Here is a 6,976-nt window from a genome sequence, read left to right on the forward strand (position 1 = left end):
GAATTCAGAGTCACACTTATGAGTAATGATGTGGGAATAGAAATATTGTAATAAATAATTGGTTGCTTTGTCCATGTGTCTTTCAGATGCCACGCAAGGTGAACCGTCGTGCTGACCACATGAGGAAGACCTGGGCTGCCCGCAAGCAGTCCAGTGTCCCGCCTCCCCCCGATGACCCTGGCTTGGGCACTGGAGAAATCCATCCCCACCAGTACGCTGTGATAGCGAGCAAAAACTCTGAGAATACTCTGAAATATGCTGAAAAAGCGCAAAACTCTGACAAAACTCTGAAATATGCTGAAAAAGCGCAAAACTCTGATGAAACAATGAAAAACTCTGAAAAAACCTCTGAAAAAACCTCTGAAAAAACCCCTGAAAAACCTCTGAAAACCTCTGAACAACCTCTGCCTGTCTCTGATCACTCTCTGCCTCCCTCTGCTCAATCTCTGCCCAACTCTGGCAATGTTCCTGAACAGAATAATCACATGTCTGATATTCCTGTCCATAAGCAGTGTGTTGAAATGCATGTCCCTGCCACCATGACGGAAGCTGTTGAGGCGCCTCCTGCTGAATCCAAGCTTGCAGAAAACCATCCTGATGAAAGTGCTCCTGCTGAAACCAGTATGGCCCAAGCACCTGTAAAGTTTTTTGTACAAGGGTCATTCTCACAGCTCCACTACCAATTTGGGGATAATGCAGGTAAACAGTGTGTAGCTAACAGTTTAGCAGCAGTGATGATGAATAAGTTGAAAAGCATAACAACCTGGAGTAATGACAGGAAGAATAATGATGTTGACACTGTTCTTAAAGAAGGCAACAAGTTGTACACTACTCTTAAAGATGGTGGTCAAATAAGTGGGAAAAGTGGATATCTGCTTCTTGATGAGTTACCAAATGCATATGTAATGAAAGATGCACACTTCTCAATAAATTGGGGTCCAGCTTTCAGTGGTGCGGTTGGTGTTTTTGATGAGCCTGATGATTCAGATATGAGAGATATTAATGTACCACTGGACATAGCAATCCAAAGAGCACTGATGGATCATGATGCCTGCTTTGTCACTTTTGGTAGTAACACATGTGTGGTTGTCAAGCAGTGCGGCCATTTTGCTGTATTTGATCCTCACAAACGCAACAGTCAAGGTCATGTGGATGGAAAGACAGGTAAAGCTGTGGTTGTTTATCACTCCGACTACAGAGCGCTGTATGAGCACCTGGAGAAGCTGGCCCAACAACTGGTTCCTTATTTCCGCACATTTGAAGACATGCCATTTGAGGTCAGAGGAGTCACGGTGAGAATCACTGGCGACAAGGTGCAACATTGCGACATGCCAACCACCAAGGAAGACAATGTAACAGACAGCAATGTCAACAAAAGCCAAATACAGAGACCACTTTACAGTGCTGTGTTGAAGGGAGAACATACCGGTAAAACACCAGCTACATGCACCAACTCCTTGTATGAACATATAACCAAAAACAAGATAGATTCCTTTGAAGTAACTAATTCTGATGTGCAGATAATTGCAAACAGCCCACAACCAGTAAGTGCTATGAACACATCACATGGCAATGACACTGATACAAATACAGATGTTGAGATAACAAATGTATCCAAGATGTCATTTGCATACAAGCCACTGAGTGCAGTGACAAAAGGAAGACTTTGTTCACAGATGGGTGTGAGAAATGAGAATGCAAAGCAGCTGCCACCTCAGGGAATGCCAGCTATGGGAAGAGTCTGTGAAACTAAATCAATTGCAGGTGATGGCAATTGTTTCTTTCGAGCTTTATCCTATGCCATTTCAGGAAGTGAGAATGGACACATGAAATTGCGCCGGGGAATCGTTCAGCACCTGGAAACAAATGCAGCAGAATTCCACAAGTACTTGAGAGCTGGCCGTTCCTCTATTCCAGATCATCTTAACAGTTCAAACATGAAATGCTCAGGTATGTTTGCCACTGAGATTGAAATCTGGGCAGCTGCTAACCTACTGCAGGTTGACATATACACATTTAATGCAGACAGATGGAATCATTACCCATGCATTCACATACCAGGTAACCATCAAGCAGGAAACAGAAGTACTGAGGCCATTTACCTGAATCACAAGGATGGGAATCATTATGATGTTGTGACATGTGTAAAGGATGCACACAACGACTCCATATGTGCCTCATTTGACAAACAGGGCGGTCAAGATGAACAAAGTTCAGATGGAAATACAAAGAAAGAACTATATCATGCAGATCGTTGGTCAAGAAAGAGGAAGTTGAAGGCTTTGGAGGAAACCTATGCAGCGAACAAAGAGGAGATTTCAAAGAAGAGAAAAGCAATGTATGTCACAACAAAAGCTAATCATCTAGAAAGAGAAAGAAAAAAATATGCAACAAATGAGCAATACAGAAATTCCACTAGGAATGCAAGTCACAAAAAGTACTATACAGACTTGGAGTATAAACACCATACTTGTGAGCGTAGTAAGAAAAGATATGCTTCTGACGATGTGTTTCAGCAAAGTGTTCGTGACCACAGCAAGAAAAGATATGCTTCTGACCATGTGTTTCAGCAAAGTGTTCGTGAGCGTAGTAAGAAAAGATATGCTTCTGACGATGTGTTTCAGCAAAGTGTTCGTGACCACAGCAAGAAAAAATATGCTTCTGACCATGTGTTTCAGCAAAGTGTTCGTGACCAGAGTAAAAACAGATATGCAAATACACCAGATCTGAAGAAACGATTATGTGAGGCAACAATGCAGAAGTATCACACTGATGAAAAATTCAGAGATGCAATTAAAAGTAAAAAACATGCCAGTGTTCAAAAGCAAAAGGACAGGAAATTTGACATTACTTGTGTCATAGAGGATTTCCATAAAACAGTAAAGAATGGCCCCGAATATGTCTGCTGTTGTTGCCACAGACTTCTCTTTAGGTACCAAGTCAAAGGCTGTATGAAAAACAAATATTCTGCTGTGGGTTCTGATGGCAATGCACTTGCTGATAAATGTATAACAAGTACATATTTGCATGTATGTGATAAATTATGTGGAAAAACTTGCAGTTTTCAAGATGAGGCTTTTTCCAAATTGTGGATCTGTCATACATGTGATAGGCATCTTCTCAAGGGCAAAGTGCCTGCCCAGAGTGTTGCTAACAACTTGCATTTGAAACCCATTCCACCTGAGCTAGAATGTCTCAATGAGTTGGAACAACACCTCATTTCTCTGCACATTCCCTTTGTCCGATTCATACCATTGAAGAAGGGAGGCCAGAACTCTGTGCAAGGACCAACTGTGTGTGTGCCATCCAATCTGTCGCATGTGACCAGCATCTTGCCAAGGGATGAAAGTGAGGATAAATTGGTGAGGATGAAACTGAAACGTAAATTGACCTACAAAGGACACTATCAAGACATGCATGTGGATACTGCAAAAATCAAAAGTGGTCTGAATTATCTAATACTCAACAATACATGGTACAAGGATGTGAGTATCAACCCAAACTGGATCAACACATTAGAGGAAACAGAGAATGAAACAATTGAAGATGAGATGACTGAAAGTAATGAAAAAGTTGAAGATGATGATGCACCAGAAATACAAGATTTTTCACACATTAAAGACCAGCATGGGATGTTTGCATCCTCTTGTTTGCAACCTGTGGATTTGGGTCAAGAGATACTAGATCAGCATTTTGATGGCATTTTATCCATTGCCCCAGCAGAAGAGAATTCTCCAATTAGACTGTTGTCTGATGGCACAAATGAACCCAAATGTTTCCCAGTCTTATTTCCCAAAGGAGCACCTACTTTTCACGACGAGCGCCCAGAAAGAATAACACTATGCAAATATTTCAATCAACGCATACTTAATGCAGATGGCCGTTTTGCTCAAAACACTGACTATTTATTCTATGCTCAATATATGTCAGAACTGAATCAAATACTGTCAAATGTGTCAATAGCAATGAGAAAAGGAACAGATAAAGGTTTGAAGGAAAAGGTTACCACTGACATGCTTACAGACCTGGAATCTTTGAAAAAAATTCTGCACTTTGATGAGGGTTACAAATTTCTCAGGCCTATCAGAGGAACACCTCCATTTTGGCAAGCAGCACAGAAAGATGTGTTTGCAATGATAAGACAGCTTGGTATTCCTACATGGTTCTGTTCATTTAGCTCTGCTGACATGAGATGGCCTGAAATGCTGAATGCTATGCTAAGGCAAGAACGTAAACAAGTGAACCTGGAAGACCTTTCATGGCTAGACAAATGCGCATTATTAAAACACAATCCAGTAACTGCAGCCAGGATGTTTGACTACCGATGGCATTGCTTCCTAAGAGATGTTATCCAGAGCCCTGCAGCACCAATAGGCAAGATCACAGACTACTTTTATCGAGTGGAGTTTCAGATGCGTGGCTCGCCCCACATACACGCGGTATTTTGGGTTGACAAAGCTCCAAAAATAGACAAAGACTCTGATGCAGAAGTTGTAGAGTTCTGTGATAAATATGTCACGTGTCAAATGCCATCTGATCCGGACCTGTTGGATTTAATTGATGTGCAGAAACATAGTGAATACCATGCAAAATCTTGTGACAAAAACAATGCAAAGAAGAAGAAAGGAGAAATACATTGCAGATTCAACTTTCCAAGACCTGTCTCAGAGCGCACATTTATCACCAGACCAGGTGTTGATGCAGAATTTAAGGAACAACAAGAGACCGGCTCTGAAACACGTGAAGGGGAAATTCTTTTCCGCCCAGTTGTCATGGAAAATGAAAGCGTGGAGAAACTGTTTGAACAAATGAAAACTGTACTCTCAAACTGTGAACAAAGACAAAAGTTCCACTCTGCTGAGCAATTTTTTGAATATTTTGGCATATCACAAGAATTGTTTCAGAAAGCAAATTGTCAGCTTACCAAAAGGACGAGCATCGTACTACAACGGAAACCACAAGATGTTTGGCTAAACCAGTACAATCCTGATCTACTTCGCTGCTGGCGAGCAAACATGGACATTCAGTTTGTTGTTGATGCATATTCATGTGTCGTGTACATTATTTCATATGCCCTCAAAAGTGAACGAGAAATGGGACTGCTGCTTGATCAGGCTCAAAAGGAGGCCATGAATGGAAATTTAGAGGCCAAGGAGTCAATGAAAAAAATTGGCACAGTTTTCTTGCAAAGCCGACAAGTTTCAGCACAAGAATGTTGTTACAGATTAACGGGCCTGCCACTCAAACACTGTTCACGTGGCACACAGTTCATACCAACTGGTGAACATCCTGTTAGAATGAGTGTACCGTTGAGTCAACTTAAACAGCAAAATGATAACAGTCAGACTGACGACCAGCATTTATGGATGAAAAACATTGTGGACCGATACAAAAACAGACCAGACACGCCACCATTTCTAAACATGTGCCTTGCAACATTTGCCTCAGAGTACAGAGCTCTTCCTAAATCACAGATCCCCAAAGGTGATAATAGTAATGTGATCCAGTTGAAAAATAAGTTTGGCTTTGTTACCAAAAGAACAAATGAAGAGAAACCTGCTGTGATCCGTTATCCAAGATTGTCACCACTGAAGCAATCTGAAGCCTACCACCACAGCATACTGCAACTATTTTTGCCCCATTATTTGGACTGCCAACTGAAACCTGCACAGTTTGAAACATACAAAGACTTTTATGACCATGGTGCTGTGAACAATGAGAACGACACATTGGAGAATGTCAAATCTATAGTGGGTAGAAACCGTGCTCTGTTTGAGAAAGAAGCTGACCAAATAGATGAAGCGGAAAAGATGTTGAAAGAAAATGGGGAACTGGAAGATGCGTGGTCACAGATTTGCCCACAAGCTGAGCTTGAAAGACTGGAATGTCAAAAATTAACAGAGGAAGACACCAGTGACACAAATGATGAACAGTGCAGTAATGATAACATCCCAGATCTACAGCCAAATAAACAATCTGTTTACACAGTAGAAGCTAATGGAACTCAAATGACAAGAGCTGATGCTTTACAGTTGTTACGATCTTTGAATGAGGAGCAGTCTGCAGTTTTCTACAAAGTTCGACAGTGGTGTTTGCAGAAAGTCAATGGTGAGAATCCTCAGCCCCTAAAAGTATTCATTACCGGTGGAGCAGGAACAGGCAAAAGCCATTTGATCAAGGCTATTTATTATGAGTCAACTAAAATTCTCAAAAGACTCCATCCTGATCAACCAGATGCCACTACTGTTGTACTAACAGCCCCGACGGGTGTAGCTGCCTACAACATAAATGCAAATACTATACATAATACATTTTCAATCGGAACAGACCTGTCCCTACCCATCAAAAACTTGACAGAAGAAAAAATAAACTCTCTGCGTGCAAAACTAGGAAACCTTGAAATATTGATCATCGATGAAATATCTATGGTTGACCACAGACTTCTAACATATGTACATGGAAGACTGAGACAAATCAAGCAACCAGGTGACAACACCGCATTTGCTAAGGTGTGTATTCTTGCAGTCGGAGACTTTTATCAGTTGCCCCCAGTGAAAGGTTCTGCTTTGTACAATGACTTCAAGTACATAAACCTATGGGAGGATGAATTCCATATTGCTGAGCTGACTCAAGTAGTCAGGCAAAAGGACTCAGACTTTGCTCATGCCTTGAATCGCATACGCACTCGTGCAAAGGACACACCTCTTCGAGACCGTGATGTTGAAATGCTTAAAAGTTGTGAAACTGGAGAAGACAACGACGCATTGCACATTTATGCTACAAATAAAGAGGTTGATGATTATAACCTGAAACGCTTAAATGTGACCTGTCCAGAGTCTGTCACCATAAAAGCACGTGATTATGAGAGAAATGCTGAGACAGGAAGACTTCAGATAAAGGATGGCCATCATCACAAGGTTTATAATACTTGTCTCCAGAAATACATCCATGTAGGAATAGGAGCTCGTATCATGTT

The 6,976-nt window shown here is 41.3% G+C and overlaps 1 long non-coding RNA gene across 1 annotated transcript; it reads left to right on the plus strand.

The window, feature by feature from the left end:
• The first annotated feature begins 358 nt into the window (after positions 1 to 358).
• LOC146304012 (uncharacterized) lies at positions 359 to 1,939 on the plus strand. The gene is made up of 3 exons (XR_014769666.1): positions 359 to 699; positions 1,199 to 1,428; positions 1,810 to 1,939. It is a non-coding gene; the product is annotated as an uncharacterized LOC146304012 (long non-coding RNA).
• Positions 1,940 to 6,976: the final 5,037 nt, after the last annotated feature.

This window comes from Lutjanus erythropterus, unplaced genomic scaffold (genome assembly GCF_056507025.1).
Source record: "Lutjanus erythropterus isolate fLutEry1 unplaced genomic scaffold, fLutEry1.hap2 Scaffold_180, whole genome shotgun sequence".
Classification (NCBI taxonomy): domain Eukaryota; kingdom Metazoa; phylum Chordata; class Actinopteri; order Lutjaniformes; family Lutjanidae; genus Lutjanus; species Lutjanus erythropterus.